The sequence below is a fragment of the Ursus americanus genome, chromosome 15 (assembly GCF_024610735.1).
Source record: "Ursus americanus isolate L20-20 chromosome 15, mUrsAme1.1.p, whole genome shotgun sequence".
NCBI classification, from domain to species: Eukaryota; Metazoa; Chordata; class Mammalia; order Carnivora; family Ursidae; genus Ursus; species Ursus americanus.
The window spans coordinates 1,822,632-1,838,254 of record NC_142141.1 but is presented as its reverse complement, the minus strand read 5'-3'; the positions used below and the strand labels follow the sequence as shown (position 1 = coordinate 1,838,254).

The window sequence follows — 15,623 nt, the reverse complement described above, 5'->3', positions numbered from 1 at the left end:
CACACATTTCCATTTCTAAGAACTTTGGGTGTTATCCAAAATGACATTTTCTAGAGATTTCAATGGTATGCTACCACCCATCCCATTCAGCGCCCCAGACGTAAGTATGGTGACAATAGCATGACCTTCTTTTCTCAGTGATGTAATGAATAGCCGGCCTTTAATGTATGGTGAAAGATGGGTAACTGGTTAATGGATCGATTTAATGAGTGATCGATAACCAAGTACACAGATTATTAGTGATGCACAAAGAAAAATAGGTGATGTAGACACAAGAACAGAGACACACACATTATATATGTAAGTATATATGTATATATAGATGATTGCATACATTTGCACATAGGATTGTAGCTTGAAAACAGAACGTGTCTACATTAAAGTGGTTTTGATGTAATGTGTTTCTTAGTTCTCCTGAACTTTCATCCAGATCTCTTCCCAAAAGCTAAGCTATGTTTTTTTTTTTTTTTTCTATGAGTTGACAAGGGTCTCAGGAACTCCTAGTTTGTTTGGAGGCACTTCTATTTGTGCGAGGAATAAATAATGCAAGATGGCATTGTTTCACATGTTTGAAAACACAAGACTTTGTAACAGTGACCCTCCCTTCCTTTACACTGGGATTCATCTCATTTGATCTGCTGACCTTAAGACAGGCAACTGGAACATTCTAGAGAACAGTCATGGATATTTGTGGACAAGGGCCCCAGAGAGTGGATTCAGGGAGACAGCAATAGGTTTGCTCGTTTGCTTTTTGTTGTTGTTGCTGTCGTTGTTGTTGTTGTTGTTGTTGTTGTTGTTTGCCTCTGATTCTGTCCAAAAGAAATCGTGTTGGGATAAAATGCTTGTATTTAGGCAAAGCAGCTGTGTGTCACAGAGCAATGGTCTGGGAACTCAGACTCCCAGATTTGAATCCAGCTCTGGAACTTGTGAAATTGTGAGATCTCAAACAAGATCTAGACACTCTAATTCACCTTTCTGACCACGTGACAGGTGTTCATTCATTCAATGCTCATCACACACTTATGCGATGATTTGTTTCCTCTCCCTATTCCTCAGGCAGAGGAATGGAGGCACAGAGATGAATGTGACCAGGTTCATGAACTCCTCTAAGGAAAGGAGCCAGGAGGTGAACCCAGGCCTGCAGTCCAGTGCTCGTGCTCTAACTACTGAACTGAACTGCACTTATGACTCAGCCATGGGATCAGTATTTACTGTGCAAAGAAGCTTTAGCATCTGCGTGGATGTCAGGAATTCTCTGAGCCAAGGGGAATCCCAAACACTGTCATTATGAGGTCAGCTCGGTGGTCACAATGCCCAGGGAAGCTCTTGAGCCATAGAAGTCCAGATCTTGCCATAGTCATTCATCTGAAAAGGATGTAGAAAGCCTGGTCCGTTTGAAGCCATGATTGTGTTCAGTTCAAAGACTCTGAGGGTTTGGAGGCACCGTTTAGGACAAGCCAGTCAAACTCTGTTTAAACGCTGGGCTACTCCTCAGCAACTGACCTCAATCTGGTCAGAATGGAGGAGACCCTTTCATGGTATTTTATGGCATTGTCAGTATGAGTAAGCCCTAGTCATGCTGAAATCCTGTGAGCTTAGGGACACTCCTGGGACAAGGAAAAATAAGACTCAAAGAACCAGTTCATGATTAACCTTCTGTCCAGAGCTGGTCAGTGCCTGGCCAATCAGTGTCATGGCATGGTCACTCTTCAGGGCATGGCACAAATAGAATAAGAATAGGGAGCATGCTGGGTGGTGCCTGGCTGGCTCCACCAGTGGAGCATTTGACTCTTGATCTCAGGGTTGTGAGTTCAGTCCCCATGTTGGGCATGGAGCCTATTTTAAAAACAGAGAGAAAAGAATCGGGGACATAGTGTTGTAGATTTGATAACATTCTCCCCATGAGCCCTAAAAAAATGCTTGAATGCCATGAACTACACACTTTAGGGACAGTGACCAACAAGAACTCAAACACTCGTAACAGCCTGCTGTCCATCATCCTTGTTTGGATGCGCTTGTCCAGCTGGGCCAGGGAGTGTCCATGCTCCAGTGGGGGCCTTGCTCCTTCCGGAGCTCTCCCATTGTTGGCTAGTAAGTGCAAGCATGGAGAGAGGCCATGCTTCATGACTATATACACATAGCCTTGCAAAGCAAGACTAGAAGTAAACAGCATCAAATGAATAATGGTGCTTGGTTTTCAATGATAGAACTTCATTATTGACAAATCATCAACAATTGATGAGCTTCCTCACAAAGAATGTGAGATGAAATGCAACAGAAAGTCATGCTTAGATCTGAATCTAAGTCTCTCAATAAAAGGTTGCTTATTATCACGTGCAAAATAGTATACAGCAGATGATAGATTTAAATGCAAAAGCAGGTCTGGGTGATCCTTACGGAGAGTCGTGACAGGGGAGCTTCTCCAGGGTGTGGGTATGGAAGGGTTCCTCTCTATGTGTCCTTTGTATATTCCCTGATTTTTTTAAAAAAGATTTTATTTGAGAGATAATGAGAGAGCAGAAGCGGTGAGTAACGGGGATGTGGGGGGGGGGGGAGAAGAGGGACAAGCAGGCACAAAGCTGAGTGCAGAAACAGGCCTGGCCCGATCCCAGGACCCTGAGATCATGACCTGAGCCAGGTCAGACACGTGACCCACTGAGCCACACAGGCGCCCCTGAGGGGTCCCTCTCAAAGGAGGTGGGGCTTGGTGCCCTGCCACTGCAGGGTCTAGAGAAGGATGGGGAGTCTATAAAGACTGGATCTGGGGGAGGAAGGAAGGAACAGGGAAGGTGCCCATTCAGAGCCAGTGCAGTCTCGGTTCACTCTTAGCCAGGCCTTAGCCCAGGCAGTTTGGAGACTTACTTAGATCAATACCAGTAAGATACTAGAGGTCATAGGCTTAATTTATTAAACCAGCAAAGCACTAGCCCAGGTGGCCATTTTCCCAGTTAATTCACAGGAACTGCTCAGCCAGGGTTGGTCAGTTGAAGGGAAGCTAATTCTTGGTAGAGCTGTCATGTGACAGCTGGTCACTGGGTTCTGAATCAGCTTGGGAGCCCTGCAGACCACTGGTCCCTGAGGGTGCTCAACTGGTCCCGGGGAAGGCTCCATGTCAGACAGCTAGTAGGGTGAATGCTGTGGGAGGATGGCCACAGTTGGGCTTCCCCTGGCCCTTCAGAGGGGCTTGTCAAGGGGCATCTGCACTGTGTTCTGGGTCAGGGGTTGAAACCTAGATGTGCGAAGGTGAGCTAGGATTTGGACTTTGCTGTTGGCTCAGGCACCTCCCCCAGGGCATCCACTGTCTCCCACAGACAACTTGGGGCTGGAGGATATAAGAAAGAGATGAGGGAGCCCTGGTTCAGGGCTACAGGGCTGGATCTCAGGTGTCTGGGCAGGTGTCAGATGTTCCGGGACCTCTCTCCCCAAGGAAACAACTCCATTCCTGTCCCGGCTCCCCCACTCAACATTAAGTAGTCTCTATAGCTTGGCTTTGGTAAATAGTGCTGCTGAACATGGGCAGATATTTCTCTGAAATCTAGACTTGAATTCAAATGGATTTCTTATCCAAGAGTGGGATTGCTGGGTGTAATGGTAGTTCTTTTGTGAATTTTTTTGATGAAGTCCCATATTGTGTTTTCATAGTGACTGCATCAGTTTACATTCTCTGTGGGGTATTTGAAGGCTATATGAACCCTAAGACCTTCCTAAAGCCCTCTCTGACTCAGGTGGCTTTGCTAGGCAAATGATGAACCATGGGATCAAAAGTTTGAACTCTGATGAACTTATTACCCCTTTTTCTATGGTCTTCTGATAGCAAGATATCAACAGCTCTTTCTGTTGTCATGCATTTCCCACGGTCTCTGAGAAAACAAAAAACAAAAGTGAAAAAAAATCCATATTTTCTCTAGGTCTCCGGAAGCTGGCCAGGAGAATAAAGCCGAAGGTTCACCCCACTTCTGACCCTGTTGAAGGTACTGTGGAAATTCATTCATTAAGTTGATTCAAGAATAATTATTCTAGGGGCACCTGGGTGGTGTCCAACTCTTGATTTTGGCCCAGGTCATGATGTCAGGGTCATGAGACTGAACCCCGTGTTGGGCTCCATGCTAGGTATGGAGCCTGCTTCAGATTCTCTCTCCCTTTCCCTATGCCCCTCCCCTGCTCACACTCTCTCTTTGTCTCTAAAAGAAAAAAGAAGAAGAAGAATCATTACACTAGTTTTCAGTGTCCCATACTTAAGACAAAAATGCCAAGCCATATTATTTTTGTTTCACATGTGAAAATTTTAATTTAGCTGGTCACTCATTAGTTTATAACCACAAGAGTCAAATGGCATTTGCAACTCAACTCTGTTCACATTTCACGGTGGGCATAGTGAAGCTAACGAATGGACATTAGTCTGTTGTTAAATATTAGGAAAAATATATCTTTATTATTTTTAATGAATAGACGTTATTACTTCGAATAGGTTTAGATTAAGATAATAATTGAGCAGATAATATAAAAAGTTTCCCTATCACCCTTATCCCTTGGCGCACAATTTCCACAATCCTTAAAAGCTTCATCAGTGTGGAACACATGTCACGAATCACAAACCAGTGTAGCGATGTTAATACTCATTGAAGGCCAGCATCGCTAGGAAGGTCTGCTCTGTGTTGTGCAGGAGTATGGGTTTTGACAAATGCTTAAAGTCGTGTATCCACCATGTACAGAGTAACTTCACTGCCTTGAAAATCCTGTGTTTAACCTATTCATGCCTTTGCTCTTTCTCTAGAAATCTTAACAACCGTTGACCTTTTGTCATCTCTATAGCTTTCCTTTCTCCAGAATGTCATCTAGTTGGAACCGTAAAGCATGTTGCTTTTCCAGACTGACTTCTTTCACTTTCATCTATACAGTTCACATTCGTCGATGTCTTTTTGTGACTTGATAGCTCAATTATTTTTTTTAATCTCCTTTGTATTATTGTTTGAGAGAAAGAGTGAAGGTGTGTGGGGAGGGGCAGAGGAAGAGGGAGAGAGAATCTTCAGCAGCCTCCACGCTCACCAGGGAACCCCTCTGACGTGGGGCTGGATATCATGCCCCTGAGATCATGACCTGAGCCAAAATCAAGAGTTGGATGCTTAACTAAGTGAGCCAGCTATGTGCTCCGGTAGCTCAGCTATGTTTATTACCGAATCGTATTGCATTGTAAGGGTGTATTGCCGATTGTTTCTCCGTTCACCTAGTGTAGGACAGCTTAGTCGCCTCTAGATTTGGTGTTCATAAATCAAGCCGATAGAAGCACTCCTGGGCCAGTTTTCATGTGGACACATTTTTCAACTCAACCGGGTAAATATCTAGGAGTGAGATGGCTGGATGACACAGCAAGACTGTGCTTTGCTTTGTAAGATTTGATAGGATTCACCAGTCAAACCATCTGGGGCCGGCTCTTCCTTTCTGGGAAATGTATTAACGATCGGTTAAATGTCTTTGATACATGCCTGTTCAGATCATCTATTTCCTTTCAGTGTGTTTTGGTAGTTTTGTGACTTTGAAGGAATTGGCCTCTTTCCTCTCAGGAATCCTAGAATTTTTCCATGTATTCCTTTAGAATCCTTTCAACGTGACGTCTCCTCTTTCATCTCATGTTAATGTGTGTCTTCCCTCTTTCTTCATGGTTAGTCAGGCTAGAGCTTTATCCATTTTACTGATATTTACAAAGAACCAGCTTTTGTCTTGGTTTGGTTGATTTTGTCTGAGAGTTTTTTGTGTTCCATTTCATTGGTATCTGCAATTATATTATTTTTTTTTCTCTTACTTTATATGACATGACTCTTTTTTGCCTTGTTTTCTAAGGAGGAAGCCTATTCACTTTGAATCTTTCTTACTTTCCAACATGATGACATTCAGTAGTATAAATTCTCCCAAGCACTGCCTTTGCATACATTTTTGTCAACGTATATTTTCATTTCGTTTAGTTCAAAATCTTTTCAAGCTTCTCTTGAAACTTCCTCTTTGACCATTTTTTAAAATCTCCAGCTATTTGGGGATTTCCCAAGATTTCTTGCTGTGGGTGAGCTCTAGTTTAATTTCATAGAGGTCTGAGAGCAGCTGTTGTATTGCTTCTACCCTTTGAGATGTGTTGGGGTGTGTTTTATGGCCCAGAATGTGGTCTCTTGCTGAATGTTCCAGGTGAGCTGGAGAAACAGTATATTCTGCTAAAGAGTCTGTGCTCCAGGAAACCTGGATTCCCTGTGTTCCCTTTCCTGTCTCCTCAGGGCCATGGTTTGTCCTGTGTCCTCCCTTCTCCATGGATCTGAGAGTGGTTGATTTTTCAGTGTCCTCAGGCTTTTTCTTGTTCGTAGGGTGGACAGTGATTTCCATGATCCTTGCATGTGGAGCCCTCTACTTTTGTCTTCATGTGCCTTCAATCTCCCTTCTCCTGAAATGTGTCTTGACTTCAAGATATTTGGGCACACACTGCTTCCATTCATATAACCAGGTCTCCAAAAACTGCCAAGAAGCCTGTGTCTAGATGTCAGCTTACGTAGCAAAACACACGTTTTCTTTGACATTCCACCTGTTACATTGGCTGTTATCCTAAGTTAGAGGTTTACAGAAATATCAGCCATATGCTTTCACTCAACGTGTTACCCTCCCAGAGGTATGGACTAGTGAAAATAGAGAATATATGTGTCTTTACATATATCCAGCCTTTCACACACAATGACAGACCAAGAAACCCATTGACAGAGATGGATAGATATGCATGTACATAGGGAGTTAGTAACATAGAAAAAAGAAAAGGTAACGTTTTGAGATGAAGAGACATATGAATTTCTGTATGTAGACAATTGCATCCTTGTGCACATAGAAAAGCATGAGCCTCTATTCATGTGGTTGTGAGGTAATGCACAGGTCAGGTCCCCTGAGTCTGCATCCAGCGCGCTGTTCAAAGGCGAAGCTCTGGTCATTTGCATGACTGGGCAACAGGTCTTAGCTTGAGGTGCTCACATGTAGGAGGAGGAAATCACAAGATGATAGAGTTTCACACGTTGTAGAACACGAGTATGTTATGTACATAAGCTCTCTCCCACCAGTAAACTGGTGTTCGTCGTGTTTGACCAGATAGCTGTCAGGTCAGGCAACTAATTCATTCTGGAAGCATCATGCACATTATTTTGGGAAATGGCCACTTAGTGTGTCCTCAGGCAGTCAGCAAAAGCATTTCTGAGACCTTTATGTGACTCCTTAAACACCAGGTCTGGCTTAACATAAAGGAGTCCTTTTTTAGACAAAGCAGGTGTGTGTCGTGGAGAAAGCACTGGCCTGGGAGCTTGGACAGCAGAGTTTGACTGCAGCTCTGAGTTTTGTGAAGTTATGGCATCTCAGATGAGACATTTCACCTCCAAGGAACCTTCCTGAGCATTTCCACGGCATGCTTTACTTACACTAACCATTCAACCCTCACCACCAATGCAGTACTTTGCTTGCTAAGGGCACTCTTCAGATGGGGAAACAGGCACAGAGCTGAATGTGCCCAAGCACACAGCTCTTAAGTGGAAATGCCAAAATGTGCACCCAGGTGGCTGGGCCCATGCTGCTACTCTGAGATACTGAACTGCACTTACCACACTGACAAGCATAGCTCTGAGCCATGGGTTCAACAGAAACCATGCAGGATCTTTCCAAGGCCTGTGTATATATCTGAACTGCATGAGTCTACAGAGATCCCAAGTACTGTCTACTATTATGAGGTGGCCTCAGTGGTCACATGGAGGGCATACTTGGGCATAGCCCTTAGTGTGAAAAGCACACAGAAGGTCTAAACTGTCTGCCCAGCTCACAGATTTTGAGACTGGGAAACACAACATTGAAAAACCTGGTAAATCTCTCTCAGTGTTGGGTCACTTCTCAGAGGCTGGCCCCAAACAGGAATCAAGAGATAGTTTAGTGCTCTTTGATTGCGTGATCCCCCTGAGCCCCAGAAAGCCTCCAGTGCTGGCAATGACACACCCAAGCAACAAGGACAAACAAGAACTCCAAGTAACATTTGGTTACTAACCCAGGGTCCACTCTTTTTCCTGCACCTCTCTTACAGAGCTGGGGTAGAGGACGTTGGGAGGAACCCAGGCCTCCCACTGTAAAGGACCATCCCATTAGTGGATGACTACTGCTAGCACGGAGAGCCACCCGACTCAGTGAACACATACATGAGACACACCCTGGACAGGAAAATACCATAAGATTAATGATGTTATTTTTATTTCTTTCATATTTTTAAATTTTTGGACTATCTTCTGTCTTAAGGGTGTCTTTATTTTTCATCATTATTATTTTTTAATGGAAGTAGTTGAGTTGACACACCATATTCCATTCGTTTCAGGTATACCTTTGCCTTCAATGGCAAAGCCGGGACTCTGTTTCTCCCTTCTTTGCTGCTTCTCTTCTCTGCATCTCCTTCCATGAAGAAGGGGGCTCACCAATAGCCAACTGCAGCCTTTTTTTTTTTAATTTAAATTCAAATTAGGTAACATATACTGTATTAGTAGTTTCAGGGGTAGAACTTAGTGGTTCATCTGTTGTGGTAACAGCCAGTTGTCATTCCATCAAGTGCCCTCCTTAAGGCCCATCACCCAATTACCCCATCCCCCCACTTCAGCAGCCTCAGTGTGTTCTCTAGATATACGGGAATATTACTCAACTGTTGAAGGACTCAAATCTTGTCATTGGGAAGTGCATGCTGTTAAACCAACCACATCCCTCATCAATCCCCTCCTTCAGCAGCCCTCAGTTTGTAATGTAGATACACTGTAAATTACTCAACCATCAGAAGGAATCAAATCTTGCCATTGGCAACTGCATGCTGTTTAACCAACCACATCCATCTCCACTGTTCTGTCGTTCAAGTCAAGCAGAGCACTCTGAGTCATTCATGAGATAGAGCACCGTGGCGGGAAGGTACTCTGTGTCCTCTAGTCTGTCTCCCATTCGGATGGCCAGTTGGAGGAGCTTCGTTCTGGCAGAACAAATAGAGAGACTTCGCTACGGGCAGAGGGAGGGGTGGGGCTCCCTCACGACACCACAGTGTGCAACCAGGCGACCTCTTTGTAGACTAACTGACTCACATCGACCAGGTTGCCTTAAGCTAGAAAGTCAAAGGTCTGTTTCTCCTTCGTTTTCTCATCCTCTTGTTTGCTTTTCCTCACCCACCAAGGAGAATGGCCCAGCAGCAGCTCAGCCCATGCTTCTTAACCAGTCACTCCCATACAGTCTTGTCCCATGTCCATATCAACAGTGATCACAGAGTAATTCTGGAGTAGGACCAACAATGGACTGACACTTACTCTGTGTCCTTTTAGAGTCTACCAAGGAGGACCTTGGCAAGAAAGCACTGTGGCCCAACACATCCAGGGTAAGCTTGGCTGTCTTTGCCTGAGAAAGAAATGTTTCTTACTTGAGTTTCCTCTTTTTGAAGTGAGTTCAGCTATGACAACATGACAGTGTAGTTTTTAGACGTGAGGTACCATTTTCTTGGGGTGTTGGGAGGGGAGGTTGTAAACTGTGTGGTAGGGGACCTTTTACTCAGAAGCGGTTTTTCCTCCCTGAATTAAGAGTTTTGTAATTGTGCTTCAGGGAATTTGAAAGATCCATCCCCCAGGAAAAGCTCATGCCTTTTCCATGGGTGCACACTGTGCTTCCTTTCCGGGCCTTTGTCTTTCCTGCTGTTTCTCATTTGGTTTTCAATAGTCACTAAGAGAACCAGTGATGACACAGTATGCATATGACCTGACTCTCAGGGTGTGTTCTTTTCTGTAAATGCAGGTGGCCCCATTACCATGTGGAAGTGGTACGTATTCTGGAATCAGTCCCTTGCTGAGGAAAAACTCTAGATGGTAAAGCAGGTTGGGGGGATGTCCTCACAGTCCTCAGTCTGGAGAGCCATCTGATTCCAGGTTCCTGGTAGGACTGAGGCTTGGGAGTGTGGGGAAAAGCAGACTCCAGGTGAGAAACTATGTGCATGTGTCTCCAGTCCTAGGAAACCAATGCATTCCCCCTGGGTGGTGTGGGTGTGTGTGCGTGAGGCTTGGGGGTTAGGTGTCTTGTGTAGTGTGATTGTGAGTGTGTGTGTGTGTGTGTGTGTGTGTGTGAGAGAGAGAGAGAGAGAGAGAGAGAGAGAGAGAGAGAGAGAGGGAGAGAGCAAGAGAAAGAGAGACAAAGACAGAGACAGAGAGAGATGACCGAGAAAGAGAGAGAGAGACAGAGAGGGGGAGAGAGGGAGAGAAAGGTGTTTCTCCAGGAGATATGTCAGACAGATACTGCATGATGTCACCCTTCTCAAAAGCCATGTTATCACACTGCGCACTTTAGAGCCTTACTGCAGTGGGTGGCCCAGCAGGGGCACTTCAGTCCATGCTTGGAAACCAGCTGGCTCCATATACCCCAGCCTCGTGTCCATATCAAGCAACATTCCATGAATATTCTTGAGCAAAGAGGAATGTGCTGACGGGTACTCTGTGTCCTAGATGCCTTGGAGGAAGACATCGATCCCATCAAAGGAGACAGCGCTGGAGGGACACCTCTCGCCATGATGAGCTAGAAGTTCTTTGTCCCAGGAACAGATGTTGCTTTCTTGGTTTCTTTCCAATCAAATTCAGATGAAAATCAGACAATGTATATTTGAGATTATACATATAGATCTCATACAATTTTCCTTTTTGGGAGAGCATCAAGTGGTTGTCTCTGCCAACCGTTAGCTGATTCGAGAGGACATTTACCATTGGCGACACCAAACCTGGTTCTAAATGCTGTGGTAGGATCCTGTCCCTCAGTAACACTTTCTCCTGCTTGGATGAAGCATTTTGTAGTCACCGTCCTGAATGGACTGGACAGACATGTCCCCCAGGAAAAACAACTTCCTAAGGCAACCAGTTCACTTACTTTGGGGTCGTTGGACTCAACCACTGTGTTCCATCTGGGTTCCTAAAGTCATTGAGGGAAATAAAGCTCACGCAGAAAGACATTGTGTAGCATGACCTGAGCCTCACGGTGTCCTCTTTTCTGTACCTGCAGGTGACAGCACCATCCAGTGAATGCGGTACGTATTCTGGAATCAGCCTCTTCCTGAGACAAAACTCTAGATGTTAATGCAGGTGGGGCATCCTTGCAATCCTTAGTCTGGCGAGCCGCCCTGATTGGGTTGTGGGGGCTTGGTGGACAGTAGATTTCCCAGGTGAAGAAGTGTCTATAGTCCTAGGAAGCCATTGTATTCCCTGTGTGTGGTGTGGGTGTGTGTGCGTGAGGCTTGGGATTGGGGTGTCTTTTGTGGCTCTATGTGGTGTGATTGTGAGTGTGTGATTTTGTGTGGGAGACAGGGAGAGTCAGACACAGACAGAGAGATGCAGAGAGGGAGAGGGAGAGATGGAAAGAGTGGGAGAGAGATTGCATATGTCTCCAGGAGGTGTATCCCACTGCCACTACACAATTCCCATTGTCCATACTCTCAAAAAAAAAAAAAGAAAGAAAGAAAGAAAAAGGAAAGAAAGAAAGAAAGAAAGAAAGAAAGAAAGAAAGAAAGAAAGAAAGAAAAGAATTTAAAAGTAAAGAAACGAAATGAAAAGACGAGATAAAGAAATCTCGTCACAGGGCACACATTATAGCCCTATTACCACGGGAGGCCAAGCGGTGGCCCTCAGCTCATGCCTGGGAACCAAATGCCTCCATATGCTTTAATCCCATTCATAGCGAGCAGTACTCCCCGAGGCATTCTGCTGCAGAGGTGAGGTGAGAGGCACATCCTGGAGCACATTTCTCTCTTCTCCTCACCACATCCCTTATACTGGGACCAGAGCAAGACCTTCACTTGGCTCTATGGGGGAGAGGCTCATATGCAGCTGCCCGGAGACCCTCCCTGGCTGACGGGAATTCTAGAGGCCTGTGTGAAGGCTGCTGGGCTGGCAGCACACACTGGCTCTCATGGTCCCTCTGAGCTGGTCTCCTGGGACTGACTGGGCCCAGGACAGAGGCTCTGGGAAGCGTGGCCAGGGTCTTTGCTCCTGTCAGATCCCACTGACAGCGATGGGCCTGGTCCCCACATCGTGGTCACGGCCCACCCTCGGACCTTCCATCCATCTGCTCAGGGCCGCCCCTAGTCCTTCCAGGTCTCAGGGTCTTTGGTGAACACTGCAGGTACTGGTGTTTATGTGGCCACACCAGCTGGAGAATGCCCGTCCCCCCACTGACAGACTAGGGGAATTTGGACAAGTACCATTACCTCTACTGTCACATTCATCTCCTCTCTGGGCTAGGACACTTACGGGCTGTCATCAATAGGAAGTGTGTCTCAAGTTCCCAAGATGAGCCCAGGCACGGGGCAGTCACTTGATTGCCCAGTTGATGGTCACTCTCATGGCCCAGCATCACCCCAGGCCCATGGCAGCCGCCTCCATGTTAGCTGCATTGGCTCATTGATCAACTGATTGACTAGGGAGCATGTCAGTAAACCCATGATCGTTCCTCCACTGTTCCCATTGCAGAGAACAGTCTGGTTGTTGGAGGTGACAGGAGAAGGGAAATAAGAAATTAATGATTCTGGGAGAGAGGAGGGAGGGTAGCAGGAGGGAGCAGAGGAAGGTAGGAAATCATGGGGACAGAAAGTCATGGGCACCACCGTGGCTTCCTCTTGAAAGAATGGGCTGACAGGCACTGCTTCCTGGTCCCAGTTATGAAATCTGAGGGCTGGGAAGGGCCCAGAGACCCTGGACGCCTTTCTCATCAGTGAGGTAAAGGGATCACAGCCCCATGGGTGGTGAGGTGGGGGGACTGCGGAGCTGAGGGCAGCATTGAGTTTTGGGGTTGGGGACATAATCCCGGGGGCAGTGGCCTGAGTCCTCACTTCACCCTGATTGTCCCCTTTCCTTTCCCAAGACCAGGCCATGACAATGCCCACTGTCGTCCGTAAGGAAGACGACTTCGCAGGTTGCAAAGACTCGGACCCATAGATCCACCATCCGCATGTAATTTATTTCCTCTTTCATTTTTATACTCTTTTTTTTTGTAAAGATTTATTTATTTTATTTTGGGAGAGACTGAGATGGCACGAGTGGGGGAGGGACAGAGGAAGAGAGAGGGAGACCCCAAAGCAGAATCCCCACTGAGGGCAGAGCCTGACATGGGACTTGACCCCAGGACCCAGAGATCATGACCTGAGTCTAAATCAGGAGTCACATGCTTACCCGCCTTTGCCACCCAGGCACCCCTCTCCTCTCTCTTATTGATAAGGTCCTTTTTGTAGCTTTGGCCAAGTTCCTCTTTCCTGCTTTTTATGATCCTCCTCCTGCAGGACCTGGGCTCCTCCAGGCACTTGATGTTCTTGGATCTTCAAATCTATCATCTCTCTCTTCAGCCCTGTCATTTTTCGGGCTCAAGGCATGAGATGCACAAATGTTCTATTTCTACCAACTGTCACCAGCTCTCTTGGGAATCCTCTAAACCTAACCCCTCTCCTCTTCCAGAAAAAAATGTCTGATGCTCATGTGTACATTCATCACAATCCGAATTCTTGTTCCCCACGACTTCACCAACGATGATTTGGGTTTTCAGGGCCAACTCTAGACAACCTGATTGGAGTGAAATCATTCATTTGAGAAGCATCATCGGAAAGGAGGAAGCCCAATGGGCAGCACATTTTGGATGCTATGTTGAGGCCTCCAAAAGAAATTCTGAATCCAAAGTTGTTTCACTAAGAGACCAGAAGGGTATATCCTTTTTGTTCTCTCCTGGACAGAACAGTGGCATACCTGGACAGTCATGGCCCAGGAGTTCACTGAAGGCCCCTCTCCTTTTCCCATGTGCTCAATCAAGGCTGAAAAAGGAAATCTAGGTTTCCCTTGTAATTCAGTTCTTATACAATGTGTGAATGATCTCCGACTTTGTCCAGAGAACAAAAAAGCCTCTAAAAAGGGTTCTCTTTACTTGCTCTCAACCTTGGCCAAAAAGAAATAGAGTTTCACAAGAAATTACAATTTTGCTGGAACACAGTTCATTATTTAAGACATAAACTGTTTCAAGTGGGCAAAACATTTTCATCCTTCCATTTAAAGTAGCAAAACTTTCTCCAGTCCATTCCCTTGGGAACACACGGGCTCTCCCACTAAATGAGTATCTGGAAGTTCCTTATCTCTAGGAATTTCACTACCCAGACTAGATTGCACTACCCTACTACGTGCAGACATGGCAGCATATTGCAAAGAGCTCTTGTAATAGTGCCCAAGTTTTTCACCAACAGCTTCAGGCCTCCATTCCTGAAATCTTCCTAGAAGCCTCTTCATGATCTTCAACCTCAGGAAGAGACATCGGAGAAAAACTGCCCTTACACATCCCCTGAAGGGACCCCTTCAGGTACTGTTTAAAAACAAAGCAGTGTAACTCCTGGGGGTTCACTCTTGGCTTCATATGTCTCCACTAAAATAAGTAAAATAATTTAAAAAATCAGAATTTCACACAATTAGAGGGCTACTCAAACTGAAGCTTCTCAGAGATCCTCTGGAAATAGCCGGTCTTCAGAAGCAGGCAGTTGCCCCAAGATTTTCAGAACAGGCAAATTGTGATTGCTAGTGGGCAGTTTCCACACAAGATATTGGGTCAAGACTCCCATTTAATTCTTTTTCTGTTTTGTATCTGCTCAGTTAAAATAATTCTTCTCATTTTCTATAAACCCTTGTTGCCATTCACCCAGAATGACCCCTTTACTCCTGTTTTCTTATTCTATTCATTCTACTAATTATTACCCTTGATAGGTCAGAACATCCCTGACGTCACTCCTGGGTTTCTGACTGCTGGATGTGCCATCCATCTACGGACCCCCCCATGGTAAGTCCCTCTGGGAACTTCTGATTTCATCAAATGAAATGAATCACCAAGGTTGGAAATTCCAACTCCTGTGTCAACTCCAAACCGAGGCCACTTTTGATGATTCAGGCACACGACTTGGGGGAATTACTACGTATGCCCCAAATTAGAACAGTGTTCCCTTTGGTGGGAAGTGCATAAATAGAAAAAGCCTGTAAGAAACCTATCTCTAATGTTGGCAAAAGTGACTGGTAACTCTTGGCATGTCACTTAATCTCTCTACGTTTCAGTGCCTCCCACTAGAATATGGCTTACAGCCCCTGCTCTGCCCCCACCTACCTCAATAGGGCTGACCTGAGGATTACAGGAGATGGTAACAGGTATTGTCCACGAGCAGTAAAGCATCCTTCCCATGTAAAGCTAAGAGTGAGTGTCCATCCTCTCTTGCTGTGGAGCCATCCACGTCCCCTCTCCGGATTCCACCACCACCAAGTGTCTACCTTATTCTTGCAGTCGCTCAGTGATTGAACACTTAGGGTGATTATGAAACACCAGTCATTTATTTTATTTTTCTTAAGGCTTTCCTTGTGTTTAATTACTTTTAGCCTCATAACATAATTCTAATAAGTAGGCCACAGTCACATTTCAACATCTCAGAACAGGAAAATGAGACACAGAGGGGTCTACGTAACTTTCTCAGGTGCTCGCGGCTCCTGCCTGAAGTCAAGAGTATCACCTGACCCCAAGCAGTGATTCTGAAACCTCTGCCTCTGGCCAAACAACAGGGGGCA

The 15,623-nt window shown here is 45.6% G+C and overlaps 1 long non-coding RNA gene across 1 annotated transcript in view; it reads left to right on the top strand.

Annotated features, from left to right (window-relative positions):
• The window catches only part of LOC123789436 (uncharacterized), an 85,806-nt gene that overhangs the window by 67,555 nt on the left and 2,628 nt on the right, over positions 1–15,623 (top strand). The window contains exons 6-12 of the long non-coding RNA XR_015726823.1: positions 3,909–3,971; positions 9,345–9,397; positions 9,808–9,832; positions 10,509–11,080; positions 12,910–12,998; positions 14,270–14,382; positions 14,781–14,853. This is a non-coding gene — a long non-coding RNA (uncharacterized LOC123789436). The remainder of the gene's footprint in view (positions 1–3,908; positions 3,972–9,344; positions 9,398–9,807; positions 9,833–10,508; positions 11,081–12,909; positions 12,999–14,269; positions 14,383–14,780; positions 14,854–15,623) is intronic.